We start from the raw sequence: 24,905 nt of genomic DNA on the forward strand, positions 1-24,905 counted from the left end.
GCTTGTCTCTACTGCTGAGAGGGACCTTTGGAGAATAGCTGAAGGAGGTCAGTCCTTTTGGTGCCAAACAGGTTGTTGCTACTCAACCACGATGAACATATGTTAGCCACTAGAAAGCCTCGGGATGTGTGTGCATGTGTGCGACTGGCTGTCTGTGTGTTGTAAGTGTCTGACGGGGTATTCCAGACCTCATACCACTCACCTCATACCACCTGTGAGCATGGATGGATAATTGAATGAGCCTACCGGCCTCTGACCTCTTGGGTCAGAGCCTCTGTGGGAAGTCCGACCACAAAGAGACAAAAAACAACCGGAAAGACATGCAAAACGATCACAAAGAGAAGCAAAATGACCACATAGAGATCTAATGTGTCCACTCTGAGACACAAAACAATGCCAAATAGAGGTGTAAAACGGCCACAAAGAGACATAAAACAATATCAAAGAGATGTAAAGCGACAACAATGAAACACAATGACTACAAAGAAACATAAAGCAATCACAAAGAGATGTAAAGTACAACCACAAAGACATTCAAGAAGATGATAAAGAGACTAGAATGTGTTGTTTGTAGTTATTTTGTGTTTCTCTGGCTTGGGGTCTTGTTCTTCTTGTCCTTTGCATGTAGGTGGGGTTGGGGGGCCTTTACATGTTTTTGCCGAGGGGCCCATCATCTCATTATTCATCCATGCATGAGAAAACACATCTTGCTGTTGCTCAAACGGTAGCATTGGTGTAACATTTTACACGTGTCTCTGTGCGTTTGCTGATTATTTTGCTGATAACCCGTTTTTAGACTGTCATGCTTGTTTTCTTGGATTCCTGTTGATGGTGTTTTAGTGCGCTTGTTGGATCAGCAGCCACATCTGAGAGCCAGAAGTGCCCATAGCCAGCACGATGACACATGAATACAAATTATTAAAGAGCGGTGTTTTCTGCTGAAAGCTTCCAGTTATGCGTGAAGAAGGAGAGTAGGAGAGAAATAGGAAAGATGGAGGGAGAGATTTTGCCTGTGAGCCACTGGTATTAATTGCTTTACTCCAGGTGTCGGCAAGTAACATTTACAGTTGAGTTTGAAACAGAATGAGTTGTTGCTGCCCCAAAATGTGAACATTACACTCTGTTAGCACGCTGCACTCAGAGCAAGAAGTGGGTCTTTTGCAGATGCATTTTGCAGCAGATATTGAAATACATATTTATTTAATTTGTTCTTTTTTATATTTTCTGTAGCATTTTGTGGCCTACCACTGGTCAATGAATATGGAGAAAGCATGAGTACTTTTACATTCTTAAAATATTTAAGAGGTTTGGGTTTGCGCCAACATCCCCCCTGAACAGCCGTCAACAGACCTACAGTACACGGACTCTTCTCCTACATCATATTTATTTTCAGCATTTATTAGCTACAGTGATCACTTTTACATGTGAGATAGAAGTGTTTTTATCTATTCTAGTAGTGGTTAAAGTTAACCACCTGCATCACCCACCCTGTAGATACTGTTGGACCAAACGTAATCACTGAGTTTCAGCGCCTGAAAAGTCAAGATTAATAATACAAGCGGGTTTCAACTGAGGTACATACATATGTACAGGGCGCAGGGGTTTCTCCAAACAGCAATGCATGCTCTGTGTGTGTCGACTTACACTCTGAAATATTCATCAGCTTTTACAAGCATGTTGCCGAGTTGCATCTGTTTCAACACAACTTCGGCGCAGTCACAACACTCTCATCCCTCTCGTCCCTCCTCTTCCTCCTCCTTCAGATATAAATGTGTAGCATCTTTGCACGGTCGGATTGGATGTGAAGTTTACCCTGTTGATTTTAGTTGCTCTGTAGAGTATGAATTTAACTGGTTTGTGCTTTGTTGTGTGCGAAATTACAGTAGTAATAGAGAAAGTCACTGGTCACATTTCTAGCCTCAGGGCGGTCTGAGAAGGATCGCAGAGCCGAGCAGTTAACAAACCGGTCAATCAATCTATCACTCCATTAAGTGGTGGGTTTCAGGCATTCTACGGAAAATCTCTATTGCTGGGATTTTGATTGGTGATAATCAGTCAGTCATATTTTTAGATAGTCAATAAATCAATTAATGGCCTGTAATTTGAATAGACGGTTCAGACATCTTCAGTCAGTAACCTGTGGTGGTTGTTTGAATAGACTCTGCATGCTCCACCTTTCAGTCTGACAAGCTGTTCATCATGTAAAACATCACCCTGTGCGTGTCTGATGTGATTAAATGCAATAAGTGTGTGTATGTCTGTGTGTGTGTGTGTGTGTATATACGTATCCGAGAGCGAGAATCATGGAACATGTAAGCTTTAGTAACAGGTCAGTTTCTTTCTTTTTCTTTTCAACTCCCTGGGCATCTTCTATTTAACTCCCTGGGCATCTTATGTTTTTGAACACGAGGTGCATCAATGTATTTTTTTTATTTTAAGAGCAACAATCTGATTGGCATTTTTGTCAAAAGTAAAACATTTCATTTGATTTAATGAATGTGTATTGAAAAGAAACATGTGAGCCAGTTAAATTGTTATTATGATTTGTAATTATCCCCATTCTGAGGGTTTCTATTTTTTCAAATGGTTATCCACTTATTTAACATATTAAATACTGCATCTGGTCAGTCATTAGGAATCAGATTAGGAGTTAAAGGAATAGTTTGAGGGATTTTGGGAAACTCACTTAAATGCTGTTAATTCTGAGAGTCAGATGAGAAGTTTGACTCTCAAATGAAAGGGCAGTAAATATGAAGCTGCAGCCAGCAGCTGGTTAGCTTAGCACAAAGAGTGGAAACGGTGGGAATCGAGCTAGCATGGCCCTCTCCAAAGGTAACAAGCGTTGTCATTTTGGTTGAGCTGGTCATCTGGATCTTCTCATCCAACTCTTGGCAAGAAAGCAAATAAACATATTTCCCAAAATGTCAGACTGTTCCTTTAAATGTTTGGTCATGTGCCAGCTCACTTCTTTGATTAAAATTATAAACAAATGACAATCGCAAAGGTAACATTTTCCTGTATTATGGTGCATGGTCGGCGTTGATGTGTATTCTGCTCGTATTACACAAACGGCTCATTCTGCAGTGAAGTAAATTCTGTTACTACTGGCTGTACCTTTAAAGTGATTGTATGTACTTTTGCATCTTTGATGCTTGGAAACAGGTGATTGATATAATATGATATATAGCTATTTAATTTTTCAGAGCAGTTTTTGCATGTAATCTGTGCTCACACATGATTGCTTTTGACCAGGGTCTGTGATCTTCAAACATTTGTCAAGCTGTTACTGTGTAGTTGTATTATTAGTGCCAAACACACATTTATACACACACTCGTACATGGAGAGAGGTGGTGGTGGTGGTGCCAGATCATAATGAGGATTTAATTCCTGCCCCTGGCTCTTGGCATGCTTAAGACATTTTCTCTATTTTCTTTCTTCTCACATTCATGCTCAAACACCTACACCAACACCTGCACTGGTCTCAGTCTGGCAGAGGCCTCAGATGAAAAATGATGGAAGCTTGTTTCTTGGTTTGAATGAAGACAGCCAAGATGTAAAGGAATGAAGATGGATTATGTCTAAAGTTGACAAAAACAACACAATTTATATTCAGGTTTAGGGCTGTAAATATCCTGAAAAACACTGTTCTTGAAGAAGTAAACATAGACAAAAGAAGAAGATACATCATTTTATTTGACCGTGGCTCTGTTGATAGTTTAAATATTCCACATTTAATCAATTCTTTGTAGTTTCATTTTATTATCTTCTTGTCTGAATATCAGCCCACATCTGCAAGATTTTTGAGGCTATTTTGCACTCCACCTACTATCCATTCTGTTAAATCTTTTTGCCAAATAAACAAACCAAATCCCATGGATGATTCATTCCACAAAGTTTTAATAATTTCAACAGAGATGCTCAGTGTTTAATCTTGATTATGAAAGAAGAAGAAATACTTATCCTTCTGCTATTGAATGAAAATAAAGAAATGGCAGTTATTTCAAAAGCTAGATGCAGTGAATGTAATTTGACAGCTACTCAAGGGGTTCGATTTAAACCAAAAACACACTTTGTGGGAGTCAAAATAACTCAAATTTAATGCCAAATTATGAATTCACTGTGGCGTGATGAAGACCCTGAATTTGAACTCCCAGTGAGCTCGTGTCGTGCCTCTCATGAATGCTCTGTCCTCCCCTCAGGTCTGAAACGTTTTCCCAAAAGACTTGATTGCACCAAATGCTTTTACAGATAATGATGTAAGCCCTTTATTTTTGTGTGTACGATTTCTATTGGCATTTTAATGCATGTTTCTCATATCATGAATACCAAACACTTGGTACAAACATATCAGGTTCTTTGCACCTTGTACTTATGCTGAGACGAGATGAAGCTGTATTTTTGTTGACGAGGTAAAATCGTGAATAAATAATAAAGGAAACACTTCTGGTTACAGTGTGGAAATGTATTCTTGACCTTGGAAGCAAAAGTCTGACAAAAAAACAATTAACTCAGTTTCCACTTTTTACGGAGCAATTTGTTAAAAAACTTTTTAAGTGAACAAACTAAAAAAAATAAAAATAGATTCACCTGATGTTGTCTATTTAGAGGATTTCCCAACACTTGCTTTGCTCATGAGTTCACTCAGGTTTTGGACGATTGTACACCAACACACATTAACACAGCTGCATAAGCATTTTAGAGCTGAAACAATTAGTTAATTAACCGAAAATGAATTGACAAGTATTTTAAGTTTTTTTAAGCAAACACTCATTCCGAGGTTGCAACTTCTCAAATGTGATGATTGTTGGGTTTTTCTTGCTTATCTTATTCTTCTGATAGAAAATGTTTTAAACTATTGGTCAGACACAACTAGAAATATTAATAAATCATCTTGAACTTGAAAATTATAATGAGCATTTTTTCTTGCTATCTTCCGACATTTTATTGAAAAAAGGATTGATCGACAATAAAAATTGTTCTTCGTTGCAGCATTAATGCACATAGAGGAATTTGATTAATTTTCACATGTTATCACAATGTATTTTTTGCATTTTGTGTGTCATTTCACACCATTTAGTGTCTACTGACTTACTGTATATTGTGACACATCTTAAAGAGCGACAAAGTCTGCATAGGGAGGTGGACGGATGGGTCAAACAAACTTTGATCCATGAGATCGCTGCTCCTGTCCCGTGTGAAACTAAAAGTCAGTCTTGACTGTTTATATATTCTTCCTTTAATTTTCTTACGTAACTTCATTAATGTAACAGCCATACTAATTTAAACCCAAACATTTCCAAAATCTAACCAATTGGCTTTGTTGGAATTCACAACACTAACCATGTGTTTAAAATGGACAATCTGGGAATAAGAACGGGCCATTAAATAACGTGCAAAAAGCTTAAAATAGATTGAAAATACATGAGAAATGTTTTAAAAAGTGGCATGTTATTTATACGACTTCCCACGAAATCACGTTGTTTCAACTGCTGTTTTTGTCACTATGCAGTTCTATAGAAAAAACAACAAGGACATCCCCCAGCTTTCCCTTGTACTGTACAGCTGTTGTCTTTTCATAGGCTCTGTTAAACTGGCCTCCTTGGAGGAATTAGGTCAGAAGTGTGTTTGTGTGTGTGTGTGCGTGCGTGCGTAGGACAAGGCTGCACATCTGTCCATCTGACCTCCAGGGGGACGACTAGAGATAGAAAGCAAATCAGAGACATGAGGTGAGGCAGAAAGGTGAGGGTTAAAGAGGAGCGAGGGATGAGATGAGGAAAAATGTTCTACTGTAGAAAAAGACATCTGGTGGACTTGTTTGAGGCAACCGAGAGCTAGCCGAGGTCCTCAAGAACACGTAGTTAAACTCAGTCTCATGAGGTTTCTAATAAGCTGGAGTGGAGAGGTGAGTGTGGGTCTGTTCAGAGTTGAGAGCAGATGTGGGCAGGGAGAGTTTAAATTTATGCATGGAGTCGTCTGGAAGTGTTATGGCCCCAACACTTAAACGATGGACGCGATCACTGAAGATTTTCACATCTGTTGGTAAACCTTTGATTCTGGCTTTCTGTGAGGTTGCATAAGCCCTGCAAAAATCTGTGTGTGTGTGTGTTCTTTAGCACAGAATGATAAACACAAAGGAACAGAGTGAAGTTTGGTAAAGAAAGTATGTGTGTGTGTGTGTGTGCAAGCAGAATGAAACGCTGCATCTCCCTTTGTGTGTGTGTGTGCACGTCAGGGACAACAGCTGCTCCATGGGTCTGTCTGATGTTGTTTTCCCTAGTGACACAAACACACACACACACTTGCACTCACGCAACCTCAGTGCCACCAATGGCAGGAGCTGCAGCACCTCGACTTTCACCGCTGACTTTTATTTTAATTCATTCACCGGACTCAGTTGTACAAACAAAATAAGCTCCATGTTGCATGTTTTGTGTGTGTTTTTAATTGATTGAGTTAATCTTGTCCCTGTGGTTGGTAGCCCTGGAACTGTGCCAAACCTTTAATTAATAGGCAACATGGTAATGTTTCAAAAATGCATGAAAATCAATAGTAATTATCTTGAGAAAAGGTGACATTTGGATGGTCACAGTATGCACTAAAGCCCGAAACTGAAATTTATCACATTAATATCCCTTTTGCTTATAAATGAACAGACAGGAAAAGGAGCTTCTTGGGAACTCATATGTGTGAGAACAATAGGCTAATAGTCTACTATGTTCATTAGTTCATTACTTCTAAGTAGCGTTCACGTTAGCACCCACGTTGTATAGAGCTGAGCTAAAATCCATCCCATATGACATACGAACAACATAAACGCAAGTTTCTCTTGATAATGATTTCTGGAGCTCTTGAGCTCATTCACAACATGAATGGGGACGGCACCACTGTTATTGTCCAAAGGCCAGCCGAAAGCCAGAGCAGTCCACATCCAACGCAAAAGAATATCCCTGAATGGTTAAATCTGTGGTAACACATGTCACTATTTGAACATTAATCCAGGCTGTTATTTTTATTTATTTTATTTAACCAGGAGTTAAAGATGAAAGATTCAGGTGATTTTTTTAACAGTTTCCAAACCGAGGGAGCAGCGTATGAAACTCCCTTTTCCCGCCAGTTCAGTAGGGACCGTAGGTAAAAATATATCCTGGAAACAAAGACGATAATTTCCCATACATTTTTGTAGGATGTAGATCTGTAGATAACAAGGAAGTACACTAAGATTGACCTTATAAATAAGAATGTACCAGCGGTTAAGTCTACGGGTGAACCAGGCCAACCATCCAACCAACCTAATCATACAGAGAGCAGTGGTGAATATGGGATTTGAAGTGTGTGATAAATTGCAGTGCTCCATGGTAGATAGTATCCAGCATGCAAAGCATTGTGAAGATGCATGAATGTACACAACAGTGCCGAGACATAAATATGGCTGCAACAAGTCTCCTTTTGTCTTTGAAGCAAGACTTGTTTTTAAGATAAAAAACAACTTTAACAGTTTGTTTTTTTTACCAGTTGCTAAATGTGAGGCTAAAATGAGAGTGAATCATCAATTATTATTCTAAGATACTCGTATTAAGCTGCAGACTAAATCTCCCTGAAATGCGGTGCCAGTTGGAAGGTATAAAGTTATGTTTTGTCAGAATTCAAAACCAGTTTTAAATCATGCAGGGTACATTGAACAGTAATGAAAGCCAGTTGTAGCTGATAGAGAACCTGGTTTGGTGTAGACGCAGAGCAGTATTTCACAGTCTAAGCGGCACACAAGCATGCATAGTCAAAAACACCCTGTCATAGTGTTTGACTGTTCACACTTTCACCAAACCTTTTTACAGTAAATCAGTGCTGAAATCTCTTCCTCAGAGTAAATCTTATTCAGTGAGATGTTATTTATATGTGCTATAACATTTGACAGATTTTTTTGGGCCACTTGTTTGTTTATAGAAGCTCTCATGAAAGTCGCTTTTCATTTCTAATAAATGCTCTATTCTGGCCCTGAGAGAGTGCTGCGCCTTCATCTCCCAGATCAACAAATCAAAGAGTGGCAGCACACTGATACACTCGAACATTTTGACCACATCACATTTAATTTACAGTGAAGCTGCATCAATCACAACGACTTATGAGGCTGCATTCGGAGGCACAGTCAGACACACACATGGTTGCCACACACAAACTCTCTTTGTCTGCAGCCCTTTTCCCTGCTCCATCCCTGCCTCCCACTCAGCCCTTCACTCTGTCATGGATCAGAGAACATGTCCCAAAGTGCTTTACAGGCAACACACGTGCAGCATGTCCCTGCATGCTGATGTGACTTTACAGCTTTACAGCAACCTTGTGTAGTAGATGTGTGCGTGAACATCCAGGGGTGTCTACACAGGCTGTGCGAAGGTCCACCGTTAGATGTGTGGCCGTACATGCTCTGACAGTGTGTGAATATTTCAAATGGAGCTACCTCCCATGTAACCTTGAAAGCTGGTGGGAATGAGATGTACGACCCAATGTTTTCTAGATTTAGACGCTGACTGGAGGGTAACAAAAAGGATGCTGAGAGTGAAATGGTACATAAATCTCCATACGTAACACAAAGTAATGGCCGAGTAGTTGTGGAAGATGGTAAAGAAAGTGTTGGCATCCTACTCTCCATAATGAATCCTCCTTAACTTGTGTCTTATTTTTGTAGCTTTGGCTTTTATGATAACACATACTGACCAAAGTATTTCTTCAGATCTGTAGGGATGCCACTGATGCAGCTTGTTTTCTCTTGATTCTGAGAGCACCTGCCAAAACCAAGTACGGATTCAGTGCTCTCTTAAGACTGATTGAAATCATGCATGACTGTGGTGTTGAACTACATTACATTTGATGGCTAGTGACGGGAATTACAGGTCTTTGCATGGTCCTTTTTAATACTTTTTTAAAGGGGCGGGGGTAACTATCTGCAAAAATCGATCAGCCATAGTGCATGCACGCCTGCCTGATACAACAGTTGGATAAATCTGCCAATAAAAAGGTATTTGGTGTGTTTTTTTAGTGTAACACCTGTCTGTGCATCCTGCAGCCTGTTGATGCACAGACAGGTGGCCTGCCATGAATGTAAATGAAAGCTTTCTTAAGCTGCACTTAGGCATTCTGAGCCACCGATGTCAATCTGGTAATGTTGAAAGTCACTAGTCAGGAGATCACCAAAGTCAGGTGGATTTATCCTCTGGGACCACGAATGGGTGTACCAAATTTTACAGAAATTCATCCAGCTGGTGTTGAGATTATTCAGCCAGCATGGCTCAAAATAAAAACATTATGGTAAATGAACTTGTACTTATATAGCGCCTTTCTGGTCTTCTGACTACTCAAGGTGCTTTCACACTACTTGTCACATTCATCCATTCACACTGACGGCGGTGGACATCTTCATACCATCTAATCTAACAATTGACACCACATTTACACACCCATGCGCAGCACGGGGAGCAATTCGGGGTTCAGTGTCTTGCCCAAGGACATTTTGACATGTGGACCGGGGGAGCTAGGGATCGAACCGTCAATCTCTCAAATGGAGGACGACCTGACACTCTGCCACTGAACCACAGCCACCACATTAAAGTAGAAAAAGAAAGCAGTTTAATCAAAGCAAATACATTTAGGATGTAAGCTCATGTATATACATATAATAAACCAGAGTTAAAGGTATCATAAGCATCCAGCAGGTGTGATGCTGAAGGTCTAAAAGTTGAATGTGTCATATTTCTTTCACCCTGTAACAACGCGCAGAAGGTGTCATATTACTGAGAATCTCTGATAACCCTGGGGCCTCATTAGCCTGGACCAGGCCTGCTCCATACAGCTCTATTAATACCTAATACTCATTACTCTCTATGTGCGTTTGGCGGCTGTCTGCGTGGACACTTGGGAATGACCTCCTGTGCCTTTTACACATGACCTCTCGTCCTCTCGGCCCCATGGCTACCATCGGTCCTAACCTCTGCTGACCTCACCTCTGTTCCCATGGACACCAGAGGAATTAGGAAGATCCCCGTCGAGTCTTGTGTCTCTCTGAGCAGATTGAGATAGTTTAGCTCAAAGGTTTAAGGGCCTTCATGCTCCATGCTCCTTAAGACACGCTGTTCAAACAGTTGGAAAGTGTCGAAAAGATCCTTTCAGAAAGTCTGATAATGGGGCTCTGTGTCAGCCACTTTTTTTATTTTATGTCCACTTTTCACAGCAGTTGGCCAAGTGCACATATTAATTCTCTACATTCTTCACATTTGTTTTTGTAGCCTGTTTATTGATTACCTTATTACTCCACCCCTCACTAGCTGACCAGCTTCTCGCCCAGCTTTTTAAATGGAAACAAGAGCCCAGAAGCAACAATAACACCTGGTGGGTGTTTACAGGTTTGATTCCAGACTCATTATATAAAAAGTTAGGCCATCGAATACAGTGGCTGTGCCAGGGTTTGGGACGTATGATCTCACATTAACTGAAAATGCTGGTGATGTATTTTTATTATTGTCAACAAATCCTGTAAACAACATGTTAATACATTTGTCAATACAACTGATAAAAAAAATTATAATAATATAGCTTTATTTAGAAAAACACAGTAGTTTCCTCCTAAGTGGCTGGAAACTGTACTTTTTAGCAAACAAGTAAATGGTGCATTTTGGGGGGGGGGGGGGGGTTTAGTTTCAGCTGAAAACTCCTGTGTGTGAGTTTGTGTGTGTGCTCTACGGCAAAGATGAAGATATGTCAGGTTTTGGATATACAGTCAATAATTGTAAGTAAGATCAGTTCATTGTTGCTTTTATTTGATCCATGGGCTTTGTTGAGAGTATTGTATGCCTCATTGTTTAACAGCCACTCAGGGTGTAGTCCATCTCAATGAACATCCTACAGTATAAAGATTTATGACAGATTCCCCTGGGAAATATTCTCACAATCCTTGTATTTCACGTCATTCCTCGGGTTATTTTTCAAACTCGATGGTTTGTTTTATGGAAAAGTTATTTTCCGACTGGTTTGGTGGAGTTTCACAGCAGCTGCTCTTAGCAGTTTGGCATTTGGTTAAAAGTTTCTTTCCTTTTCTCCGCTGACTAATTTAAAATGTGTCATAACTAAGTTGTGATGTCTTGTTAATCTTTCAAACTAGCTCTCAGTGGTTGCTCAGCCTTCATCCACTCTATCAACCTCACATAATCTAATTTACACACACACACACACACACGCACTGCAGGGAACAGGCTAACAAGAGACGGCGAGTAAATTTTCCGCTTGAATTGGATCTGTCTGTGTCAAGTGTGTGAATGCCGCTGAGAAGCACATCTTCTGAGGCTGTGAAACAAGTTTTATGGCGTGCACGGATCAATCTGTCTTAAGTCACAGGGATCTATCTCATGTCCTTCATTTGAAAATGCCTGGCAGAAAAATGTGTAGAGCCGGCAAATGTCAACAAGCGTTCAGTGTGTATCTCTGTGGGTGTTTGTGGGTTTACTTCTACCACAGTGAGGACCAACAGGGTGACTGAGTGCGCATCTTTTTTCTGCGTGTGTTTGCGCGTGTGTGCATACAAGTGTGGGTGTGTTGTGAGAAATATGAATTTGTCGGTAAATGTCAAGAAGTTGGCATTCTAATGGTGGAGCTGACAGATGATCCATAAAGCTATAAAGTGATTGGTTTGGAGATTCTCATTCATTCTAATGCAGCTGTCGTGTGTGTGTGTGTGTGTGTGTGTGTGTGTGTGTGTGTGTGTGTGTGTGTGTGTGTGTGTGTGTGTGTGTGTGTGTGTGTGTGTGTGTGTGTGTGTGTGTGTGTGTGTGTGTGTGTGTGTTAGATTGTGTGTTAGATTGTGTGTGTTAGAGTGTGTTTGTGTGACTAATAGAGTGAAGCAGTGCAGTGGTGTGGTTGCAGTTTAATTACATCCAGAATGGGTTTGCTTGTTGCGTTCTTGTTCGTCACTTTCTGGTTCCAGCTCTTCACACTAACGTCGGTTCAACGCACCTTCCCAGTACCAACTCGTCACATATGCCCGCTTGGTCAGGTGCAGGCCCCCATTAAGTGCGCCTGACTTTGAAGCCCTCTTGCCCAAATAGATTTTTTCCCATTGACTTGGTGAAAGAGACGTCTGTAAATCCATAAATACATTTTTTCAAATCACAACCCCTGCGAAATGACTTGTTAATTTAAGAACTTATCTATCAGAACTAATATTAACTGACTGATGTCACACAGGAAACATGGTTTGCATCTTTTGAAAGTGAGATAAAAAAAAAAAACACCTGAAATTGCTGCTCACCGCCATAGGTGCTGCTCATCATCATATTTTTGAAAATAAAACAACGAAGGAAAGACATAAGCAGCAGTTAAAGTGTTCTGAAGCCTTAAACTTGCATGTAGGCGGCTCTACTGTGGTGACTTTGGTGATGCGCCCTCGGCTTTCAGCGACTCTGAGAGATTTAGCCTCTTTTTAAGGACAGCGCTGCTTAGTTTACATGGAAATGGCCCTAGAAAAGGTGAACAAATTACACTTTTACCGCCAACATGAAGACAAGAGCTGTGATCTACTTCCTAAACTTTCAAAATGAGATTCACGCTCCATTAGACAACTAATGGCTGACCACAGAGGAGCACTTTAGGATGTAGGACTCATAATCGCTAAATATTCATCTATCAGAAGAGGTGTAGAGAGGAGACCTGTCAAGCTGAAAGTTATTCACTGCTCCTGGTGAACAAACAAAGGGTTGTAGTCTTTTATACGCTGCCAGCCTCTGGGTGCTTCAGTGCTTCCACTTTCATAGGTTTTATAAACCACATTCAGCCAGACTACAAAACAAATAATGTGTTTTGTGAGAGAGTAGCTCCAAATCTAATCTCTTGGTTCAGTAGTTATGCTACACTGGCCATGTAGCTGCATTACACCATGATGACACGAGCCTTGTCCTTTATTCTGGTCCAGGGCTGAACAGAAACACTGCTGCAATGTAAAAACTCCAGATGTTGGTGTCAGAACAGACTACAGATACAAGCAAACCTGACATCAAACCACTTTGATACAGGAAGGGGCATGGATAAGATCTATCAAAATTGGTCGTTTTACTACTAGTAGCAGGCTGGACACCAAGAGGGGAAAAAATGCAAATAATTCCTTCATCCCAAAGCAAAGAAGTCACTGTTGTCATTGTACTAACAGGATTGTGCATGTATGCATGTGTGTTTGTGATCCAAAGCCATAAGCCCATATCCATGACCACAGATTATGTTTGAAATAAGTGTGTCTGAGCGTGTGCAAGTCGATGTTTGATTATGCTGTCACAACTTTGGACGTGACATTACGGTTCAATCTCATTCCCCCGCAGATCCGCTCTGAGCTGAAATTGACTATCAGCTTAAGTTGCCTTCCACCGTATATTTAAGTGTTTCTGTTTATGGCACTTTTGGAAATGAAAACTGACAAAAAAATCCTTGTGTTGGAGAAGAGAAACTCAAGAAAACACACACACACACACACACACACACACACACACACGCACGCACACAGAGGGTGTAAAAGTAATTCCCCCTCTCCATCCTCCCACTAAAGAGAGGGATGGATCTACAGTGTCTGACTAGATTTCTCTTTTTCATCTATACACTGTCAAAATAAGCGGATACACAAAGAAATATACGATTATTCCCCATAAATTATACTAAAGGAATAGTTTTGTTTGTTTCAGACTTTAAGGTGACAAGATGGATGTCCATCTGATGTTTATGTGTTAGCGGGTGTTGAGCCCTGCGTTAAAACAACAAGGGCTGCACTGGTGCCATGGTGAGACATAAACTATGATCCAAGTTGACTTGTTTTGTCTCCCGTTCGCATCCTCTGCTTCTTCTACTCTGTTTACTGATGGATTACATCTAAATACCACGCTGTAACATAGTTTATTCCCACTTTTTCTTGAAATAGTCCTTTAAAACTGTTTTTCTTCTATTTCACTGTATACATGTTAGGGAGAAGAGGGTGTTAACTATTAGCAATTATTTTTATTACTTATTAGCAAAAGTACATATTAAAAAAGCAGACATTTGCTATAATAGTACATTTTTTTAAATAATAATGTTTGAAGGTGTATTTATTCAGAATAAACAAGGGAACAGACTCATATTCAATGTTTCTGTGAATTTGCAAGAATCTTTTTTATATTTTTGGGAAATATTTGGATCATTTTCAGCCGCCATGGCAGGATTCTTTTGATGTCTTTTCTCAATTATACATATTCACTCTCCCACTCACTCACACCTCCTCTCCATCATTCCCTTTCATCTGTATCTCAGCTCATACCTCTCTGACCCACCACTCATTTCTCTATCACCACCACATAACACTGAGTAAATCAGCAGGCATTTAGCCCTGCCTGTTGCCTCATTTCCTCATAATGGTTTACCAGGTAAACACGTACAGATAGTGGTGAATTGAAAGGAAGCAGATCCTATTACATGTGACCTCCACTCCTCTCCGACTTCCCCTGCCGGCACGCCTCACATTCGACATTCATTCACCTGATACCATCGACCCTCACAGAGGGCCCGGGATTCCTTTGGTGTTAGTTTAGTCAGAGGAATCAGCAAACAGCACTGAGAGATCAATTCACTCTGAGTGTAATGACTATTGATTCTGTAGGAGCGGAGAGGCAGAGAGGGAGTTGAATGTATTTAGATAAAATAATGCTTTGCTCTCTCACACAACACTGAGCTTCTCTGCCCCTGTCGGGTGAACTGGCAGAGGTCTAGATGTGCATCTCAAGCACACAGACAAAAAAACACTCAGACTTGCACATCCAAGTTACATGTGCATGCATGCAAGTAAGTATGCAAGGGACAAAAACCTTCCTTTCCACACGCACACAAACCAGGACATGCAACTGGTGTAAAAGCATAATGTTACACCATAGTCCCACAAATTCTAAGTTCTGCACCTTTCTGTTGAAACTGACACTGTACACATCAATTCACATGTTTTCATTCACATTTATGTGGGTCCTGTAGAGAGAGCAGACCATTGGGGGTGATTCAGATTGCCAGGGAAATACGCCTGTGTTCAAAGAAGAGCTCAGGTTGAATTAAAAATGGTGCCATTTGCTATATATGCCTTCAAGAAGAAAAACAAAAAGATCTCCATCAAAAAATGCATTTTGTTAACGTCAGCAGCCCTTTCAGCACACAAGTGAAATAGACATTTGCTCTGTTTTCAGGCACCAATACTTGTTTTCTATAGCCTAAGTATAGCCAAAACATTATTGATAAAATACAAACATCTAATGGTATGTGTGTGTGTGTGTGTGTGTGTGTGTGTGTGTGTGTGTGTGTGTGTGTGTGTGTGTGTGTGTGTGTGTGTGTGTGTGTGTGTGTGTGTGTGTGTGTCTGCATGTGTGTGCTTCATAGCTAGTAATTAGCATGCACTGCATGGTAACTACCTTATGCCACAGGTGTGTGTGAATCTGTCTCTTGTATTTGTTTACATCCATACTGTGTACCTTGTATGTGTTTGCAGTGCATATTTCCCACTTTGCTTTCAGGGTCAAAACACCCTAGCCACCCACTTCAGACGTAGTCACTCCCTTAAATGGCCTTAAGCAGTGGTTATCAGCCTCATAGATATGGGTTAGATAGGGTCTGCTCCACCTGCCAGTAGGTTGAGAAGTTATTATCTATTGACATGGTAACGGTTGTTGTGAGGATGTAGTTTAGGAAAAGATTGTGGTTTGGGTTAAAATACTAAAGAATGTATATGCCGGTCGAATCAGCTGCCATAACAGTTATACTGAGATTGGTCAAAAGATATTTAAAAACAGATGACAATTTTAATTTATTTTTTTTGTTTGTTTCATTTTCTAAGTGGCCATGGTGAAAAATAATAGACATACAATTTTGACATTCCTTCCCTTTTAAGCTCCACATGGGAGAATTTTTTGGGAGAATATTACCTCAAAATGCCTGCCAAGATTCTGGTGCTCGTCTTGGGAAGGCTCCACCACATTATAATGTATAAAGATATATTTATTATTTTTTACTTACTTGTCTTTTTTGTTGTCCATTTCCTTAAAGAGGAAGAAATGGACAAACATCGTGCAAAAGCCAACTCTAGGGTTGTTAAGAGTCACAGCCTTCATCTGCGTCAGTTATTTAATGTGAGATGGTCAAAGACCTTCTTAGGACATCTGATCAGGTAAATATTAGAGTGTGTGCACTGCCAGGACAAAAAATGCTACTTGTGATGCTGCCTGTTAGTTGTTGAAAGTCCTTTGGTACAATCCAGCCCTGACCTTGACTGACTCTGTTGGTAGTATTAAATTAACCTGGGATTTACCAAATTTGAACAGTTGAAAGCATGCGTGTCGTGATTTGAAAGGTGAGTCAGTCTTTTTCTGTTGCTGTGCTTCTTTCCCTCGTCTCCTCTGTATATTTCCTCTGATGTGTCATCGCAGCCAAGAAATCCCTCATGTATTAAACGGTTGAAAGACCTTTCAGCTTCATGAGTTCTTTCCCTCTTTGTCTCTTCTCTTTACTTTTTTACCCGTGTCCCCCTTTTTTCAAGTCTTTCTCTCTATTTGTCTCTCCCCAAGAGCAAAATCTGCAGACTCCCCTGGTCTCAAAATTGTGTGTGTGTGTGTGGCCCTGACAAGCTTTGTTGGTCATGAATCTTTTACCCTTACCAGTCAGCACAAATACGTACCTCTGACAGACACACAAACATACACAAGCACACACACCCTGCAAGACAAACAGCTCCTGGCGGTGTGTTTCGGTTTGGTGGTCCGCTACATGTTAACTTTGTTAGAGAGGCTTGTCAAAAGACAAACGGAGAGTGAGGCAGCTGGAAAAGGTAAAATATAAGAAAAGAGATGCAAAGATGCATGGGAAGAGAGAGAGTAAAAAATGCTGAGAAGAGAGAGAATCTTACGCTGAAGGAAAGAGGCGGGAGGAGGAGGAGGAGAGCTGGACAGGAGAGAAAGGTGTGAGCTTATCTCACTGGCCAGGCTTCAGCGAGGTCACTCTGCAGACTGACTGAGGAAGGAGAATGAACAGAGGAAGGAGGTGTAGTCACTCCACAGAATGACTCAGAGGAGAGAGTGACTGAGAGTTTTAAAAAATGCAACAAATTCAAATACTTGTATGTACAGGAGTTGTGGACAAAATTTGGTAAACATCTCGTGAAAATGGACTGAAGCACAAACTGGTACTGGTTGAATGCTAATTTGCGGCTTTTAAGACTTTTGGTTGCTGAGTTCACCAGGCTGTTCTAGTTCACTGTTCCTACATATAACTACAAAAAGTTACGTGCTGTGATCCACATATTTATTACTGTAGAAATTACGTTTAGGGCAACGAAGGAATTCAGGTGACATAGCATAAGACCGCTAATCTCCACGTAAGGACGAGGTTGGGGGCGATTGATTGGTCCCAAAACAAAGGACTTTCACCTAGGGAACATAGTTTGTGTCCTGGAAGTTGTAATCCTAACCAAGTCACTTTGATGCCTAACCGTCATCTTATGTTGCCTAAACGTAACCGTTGGGGTCCACTTCCGATCACCTTTTCACAGCTTTAAATAGAATTTCCTATTTTGTAAGATATCATATAAATTGTTCAGATTAACACAAAACAACAAACTAATTTCAAGTGGCCCAAGTTCCTGATATATCATACCGCAAAAATGCCATGCAGAATGGAAATACCATCTATATACTACTAATTTTCAACAGATAAAAATAATAATAATATAACCCAGTTACGTTTTCTGTCAACATGATGAGATTTTTTTTCATGGACATTTTCGCAAAATGTTTCTGAGAAATGCTTACTGACGATGTCTTTAATTTGTTTTTACTACAGTATCTGCTCAAAGTAACTAATGAGATCATTTGTTGCTAATCAAGAATCATGAAAACATGCTGTACTTCCCTGAGAGTGAAGATGTCTCCCAAAACTCATGAATGATGCTGATGAAGTTTTCCAGTCTTCCCTCCAGTGAAAGCAAAGCTAATTTAACTCAATAAACTCCACTTCTGAAATAAAGTCTTGTCCACTTTCGCTTCAGTCAGTGATTTTTTTGTGCTTCCCCAACGAGAACAATAGTCACAGAGTTCTGTTTACAGTATGTGTGAGTAACAGTGATACTATGGAGATGCCATATTCTGTCCCTGTTGCCCAAATTACTGTACAAAATTGCTATTACATGTTGTTTCAGAGATGAGAGATCCAAAGAATTGCAAGCTGTTCCTGCACTTTATTGTTGTCTATTTAGGAAAAATGTTGGTGGAGAAAGTGTTATGTGGTGATTCTGCAGAGCTCTCCCTGTAATTGGTGAATGTTGGTAAAAATCTTGTATCCAGAAAGAAGTCTTTGTTCCTTCATTCATCAGGACTGACACAAACCTGGTGTTTTCTGATGATTTAGGAGAAAGGAGAAATGTTTTGCCCCTTAAATTCATTCCAACTATGCTGGAGATGTCACATCATCACTTTTAGGCACAAAAAACAGCTCAAGACCAACAAATGCAACATGCCTTCTCTTACTAGAAGTGAACTGAAGTGCTAAAAGGGTGAATTTTGGGGTGAACTTCATGTGCCAAAGAACTTTAAAGTGGATGTGATTTTTGTTAGGAAGCCAAAGCTTTACTGCCAAATTTTCAAATAGTGACTGGCAAAATGTTCTCTATCAATTTTTAACCAACCAACTACAATATGAATTTCTTATAAGAACTTAAAGGTCATTAAGCATACATAACAAACTGGAAGCCATGTTGAAGAGAATTGTCTACAAGACTGAGAGTTGTGTGATGCTTGAGCTAGTTACAAATAAATCTGCTGTCTGGCCTTTCAGCTCGTTCCCTAAAGTGTTGTGACGCCATCGCTCGGCCAAATTGGGGAAAACAGGTAGCTCTTACAGCTGCTCTACGTGATACTTACAAAAAATACAATAGTTTCAAATGACTATGTGTATGTGATAGTGAACCTACAGATAATTATTCTCTATCTCTGCAGTTCCCCTCAGCTCTAAAGGGCCTTTTAGTGTCTTTCAGCTTGTTGTTTTGGTTGTGTGGTCCTTGCCTTTACAGTTTTAGCTCTGTCTCATCTGCTCTCATCAAGAAGTAGCTGTTTTCAGTCAAATAGCTCTGATAATCCCAGTGTACCCTACCTGTTCAATATCACACAGCAGACAGACGAAGCAACTAGCTGTTAAGCATAGTGAAGCATTTAGCAGCTAAATAGCCAGATGTTTTTCTTATTAGTTGGTGGAGGAGACCAAAAACAGAACAAGAGGAGGAGTGAATATTGGACTTTTGGCTGCGCAGAGCCAATTCATGCCAGGTTATTTGCATTTCCATTACCAGTTTAAGTGTGCAATGAGCTATGGCCGAAAAGGACCTTCTCTGGAGTAGAGCCAAAACTCGTCTGCCTCCAAGCGAGCCACGGGGACGTCTCCCCTTCTCCCACTCAAAGAAAGCTGTGTTAGGAGATTCAACTCCCGCCTGTGCAGAAGGACAGCAGAGAGAAAGATGTTTTAAGTCCCTATGTTCAGTACTTTTGCAGCTTCTAACTGAATCCCTGTGGTTTGAAGTTTAGTTTCTCTCCTGCGTCCCTGTGTGCTTTATTTTACAGTTTTACTTTCAGCTGTATATGAGTCGTGTTAAAAGTTACTGCTGCAAAAAAAAAAAAACACATTTCCTGATTTACTATATATGCCACTAAGACACACCCTTAACCAGATTTGCCTGTTGTATTGGAAATGCAAATCCTTGCCATGCTGGGCTAACAAGTGAACCGAGCCAGGCCAGCCTTGTGTAAGGAACAACAGCATTATATTTATCAGGAGACACTGCATGAAGGATAATGTTGCTCCATAACTGCCGGATGAGTGAATAGGAAACTGTTTGCTAAAATGTCCTCTATAACTTATGAGATGATATGTCAGTGTTGTTTAAGGGCTTGTTTTACCCCAAATGGCAACAAAACAAAACATTAATGAAATCTTAAAGCTTGAGAGAGCAGATGCAAAGGTTGTATAATATGTACTTATAGATACTTTAGTTTGAAATATATATATCCAATTTAAATTTTACTATCACACTAACTGCAAATATTTAAATCTTCTCTCGGACTTCCTATTTAGGGCACATGTGTGTGAATATGTACTTAGAGGTAAATGCTATGCACGTTTTGCTGCAGTAATATGTTTTATATTTAGGCGTCTTGGTGACACATGAGGTTGCTTCTATTTAATTTACATTATGTTATATGTTCCCTCTCATCTTTCCTGTCACTGTACGCTGTCCAACACTGAGGAAATACCACAAACAATAACAAATCCCCTCCCACTCTTGTACTAGATAAAGCACAGAAAGATTAAAAAGGATCCAAATGATCCTATAATGCTTAATAGTTTTGCCTATGAAGAAAAAAAATGGCACTCTGACAGCTTCACATGGGGGAGTCCTGAGTAAACAAACGCTGATCCAGAAAGCGCTGATCCAGCCTTCCTGGGCTCCCTCGATGCAATATCTCCCCTCCTCTCTTCATCTGTTCATTAAGGTCAACCTGATTTTTTGGCGAGAGTTGGGAGAGATGGCGAGGAAGAGGAGGAAGATGAGATGTAAGAGGATTTGGAGCTAATTAGGGGAGTAGGAAGCAAGAGAAGAAACGGATGAGAGCAGGAGAAAGAGAAAAGGATGGATGAGGGGGGCAAAATGGGGAAAATGGAGAGAGATAGTCACCGAAAAAAGAAGGAGTGGGCAGGTGAATTTGCTCAGTTAGCTCCCTGGTGTTTAATATCACTCTCCCACTCTTTCTCTCCCCCACCTTTGCTGTCGTTCTCACCCTTACTTCCACCTCCTTGTCCATTTATCCTCCTCTTCATCTCTCTTTAATATCTCCTCTTTCGTTCTTCCAACTTCCTTCTCCCCCTCCATCCCCCTGCTCCTCTTTTCTTCCCTCTCTGTTTCTCTCAGCTGACTGATTCTCTCTGTTTCACACCTCTGCTATCAGAGGGGACTGGCCAGATGGATGCAGGTGTGTGTGTGTGTGTGTGTGTGTGTGTGTGTGTGTGTGTGTGTGTGTGTGTGTGTGTGTGTGTGTGTGTGTGTGTGTGTGTGTGTGTGTGTGTGTGTGTGTGTGTGTGTGTGTGTGTGTGTGTGTGTGTGTGTGTGTGTGTGCGTGTGTGCGCGTGTGTGCGCGTGTGCGTGTGCGTGTGTGAGAGAGAGAGAGAAATAGAAACAGAGAGACAGGAGGAAAGCAGTGCTGCAGAGGCAGAAGAGCATGACTAATCCTCAGGACACACACACACACACACACACACACACACACACACACACACACACACACACACACACACACACACACACACACACACACACAGATTAACACACAAACACACACTGAAGTTGGCACTCACATAAACACCATTTTCCCGGTGTTGTGCTGACCTGCCAGTGTACTTAGCTCATGCCCAGGTAATTTTTCATTCAAATTGACCAGGTGCATAAAGATGGCAGCCTCTTGAAAGGCAGTTTTCAGTCCTCCCTGCCCACCCCCACGATGCAATTCCAGCATTTGGTCCAAATGTTCAAAGCAGACATGAAAACTGGTGCTTTGAAATATTCCAGTTTTGAGTTTTTATGAAATCCGAAGCACGAGTGCAGTTAGCAATTCCCTAATTACCAGTCTGTCATTTGATTTTATTGTTGCTGACATAATAGTCTATTGTGTCAGGAATGACCCCTGGGCTACAGTGAAGAAAAATGAAAGTGTGAGTAAAACCTTAGTCATCTTCTCTGCTATACTGCATCGTGGGTGCAGTCAGTAAGGCCATGTGAGATATACACAACCTACCTTCCTACCTACATACAGAACAAGGCTTCAGACTTGCTAAATCTCATCCACACCTCTTCCTTCAAGGCTGCAAACTCGTCAGTGTATGCTGCCTGATGTTTAGTAATCAGTGAGTACAGTACATTTCTGAATAATCCACACTGAACAGTTAAAAGGTTAAGAAAATAACATGCAAAGTGGCCACGGTAAAGTGTGTTATTTTTCCTGCAGGTGTTGGAGTCACGGCCGTACACAGGGTTTTCAAAACACCAAGGTCCAGAAAATCACTAAAAAGCTATAAAACCAAGTCAGTGGGCAATAAATGATCCCCACTACAATCTGGAAATACAGTAGAGGCTAAAAGGATAAAGAAACATCTGAAAATGAATGTTGACTGTTTAATTAAAGTGTACAAATTCACACTACTGTTCCCTCTCACACTCTGTAGCCTATTCACTACCTGTCCCTTTCTCTGGGACTCCTCACTTGTCTCTCCTGCCAAAGTGTATTAAAAATAATTTAGTAAAATTATATACACCTGCTTCATTTCTTCTTTGTGTTAGTTTTCATCATTTTGGATTTGAATTCCAGAAATGTTGTTATAAAATTCTACAAAGTAGATAAATGTAAGCAAAATGTCTAATACAATATTATTTAAACAATGATAATAATAATAATAATAATAATGATGATAATTATTATGATAGTATTATTATGCCCAACCAATATCCTTTATTTAAACAGGTAAAAAATACTTGTTAAGATTAAAACCTCTTTTCCAAGAGTGACCTGGCCAAGACGGCAGCACAAAAGCAGCATGGTTACACACAAAAGACAAAAGAAATATGATTACACAATTACAATTAAAAAAGATTAACGATAAAATGGGATTACAAGATTACACAGTGCAATGACAAGATTTAATTGAGTTTATTTCTCTGTTTTTTAGAATTGTCTTGAACCCCCCCAGAGTTACGAGATAGACTTAGTCTTAGACTTAGACTTATCTTTATTGATCCCTTTGGGATGACTCCTGCAAGATAAATTAATTTCCAGCAGCTTACAAAAACACAAGGGAGGTATACTGTACGTACAAAACAACACAGTATAGGTTAACCAATAAACTCTTTGCTAAATAAATACAGAAAGTATATATATATATATATATATATATATAAAGCAATAAACAGTAAACAATATACTCTTAGTCGACAGAGTCAATTTCAAGTCTTTCTGCACATCGTTCCAGGCAGACGGGGCAGAAAATTTAAAAGCCTTTTTGCCCAGTTCAGTTCTGACTCTCAGAACCTGCATCTGAATGATGTTCTGAGAACACAGGCCATATTCGCAAAAACACACATGTAAGCAGAAGTCCAAGAATAGATTTATAAATAAAAGTAAGCTAGCAAGAGAGTCTACGGACATTCAAAGATGGAAAATGTGCGACGGCATATAAGGAACAGTGATGCACATGATAGCTGCAACCAGTAACAAAATGCAAAGCACAGTTGTATACAGTATCCAATTTCTTTAAAGAATAATCAGGAGTGTCATAAAAAGCAGGTCTCCATAGTCCAACAAGGTTGAAACATTTGTGGTTATCAAATGTTTTCTGACTTTCAATGAAAACATGATTTATTTCTAGTCATGAAACCCAATTTCAATTGCTACAGCAGGTGTTTGTGTTGTTAAATTGAGATAATAAATTACATTGTAACTGCTCATTCTAAAAAACCTATATGTCAAGGTAAGTTATTTTAGGCGATTATTTCACAGCTTCTTTATATACCTTAAAAAAATACTTAGCTACTAAGGAGTGGATTATCTCGCTTATTTACTGTATAGCCTCTGGCCAGCATATCAATATTGTTTGTTTTTAGTTTTTGGGGAGCATGTGGTCTTTAAATCTATATCTTTGTTGGCACTGTACCTGTTTTCTCAACCTTAAAGACCCTGTTTTCTCTGTGCTCCATGCTCTAGTTTGAAGTAGGAGGGGCTCAGCTCAGAAAAGGTGTTGTCATGACTCACATACTTCTGTGCACCAATCAGGATTTAGAAACTGTTGTAAGGGCTCTGTCAATTTTAAACTCTCCTTGTTGTTCAATGAATGATGCATATTTAATGTTATACACAAGGGACTTTCATGTATACACTATCCCTACTACTGCGACAGCTTGGATACGCTGTAACAGCTGAAGAGTCTTCTATCTACGTACTATGTACTGTCATGGAACAATGATAAAGACATTACTGTACCTCAGAGCTGTGCACTTATCTTGAAGTAATGCACTTCCTCTTGCCAGCCATAGTCTGCATTCACCATGGTACAATATGGACATTACTGTGATATTGATATTGCATGAACACAGAAGTCCACACAAAAATTAGAGGCCAGAGCTCCAGGTGAGTCCCAAACTTCTGACTGACCTACTGTATGTAGCTGATAAAAATACCAACCAGTCTGTGCACATTTTCTCAACCTAAATTCATTTTTAGCTGTAAATGAAGACAAGAAGCACCATTATCTGATTATTTTTTTTACAGTCGTTTAGCTTATTTATGTCACTCAATCCGGCTCACTTCAGCCTGGTTCGGTTCGGTTCGGGTCGGCTCAGTTTGATTCAGTGTAGTTCTGTTCATCAGTGTTGTTGATGTTGCTGAACTCGTCTAGTTGTGAAGTGTAGCAGAATCAATTACACGGCTAGATGCTCCCAATTAGACTAGGCTGATCAATGTCAGCCAAGATCACTGCATAATCTCTCTCTCTCTCACACACAACACACACACAAACACACACACACACACACACACACACACACACACACACACACACACACACACACACACACACACACACACACACACACACACACTGACACAGAGACTGCATAGATGATTTGATAATTAAATCAATCTGAACAACTAGAGCTTTACTAATGAAGCAATGATCTCAGATGAAATTCATCTGAGATCATTGAGGGAAAGAAAGCCTGTGTGTCTGAGTGCACGAGCATGTGTGTGCAAAGTGTGTGTGTGTGTGTGTGTGTGTGTGTGTGTGTGTGTGT

At 40.2% G+C, this 24,905-nt stretch overlaps 2 protein-coding genes across 2 annotated transcripts in view; both read left to right on the top strand.

Moving 5' to 3' along the window:
• The window catches only part of LOC310956087 (TBC1 domain family member 20), a 10,874-nt gene extending 9,987 nt beyond the window's left edge, over positions 1 to 887 (top strand). Inside the window, exon 10 of the mRNA XM_083926207.1 lies at positions 1 to 887. This exon is cut by the window's left edge and continues 462 nt beyond it. The gene's annotated coding sequence lies outside the window, so the exon portion shown is untranslated.
• Positions 1 to 24,905, top strand: part of slc45a4a (solute carrier family 45 member 4a) — a 188,241-nt gene that overhangs the window by 96,485 nt on the left and 66,851 nt on the right. The gene's annotated exons all lie outside the window — the stretch shown is intronic.

Source organism: Echiichthys vipera (genome assembly GCF_963691815.1).
Source record: "Echiichthys vipera genome assembly, chromosome: 13".
Lineage (NCBI taxonomy): Eukaryota > Metazoa > Chordata > Actinopteri > Perciformes > Trachinidae > Echiichthys > Echiichthys vipera.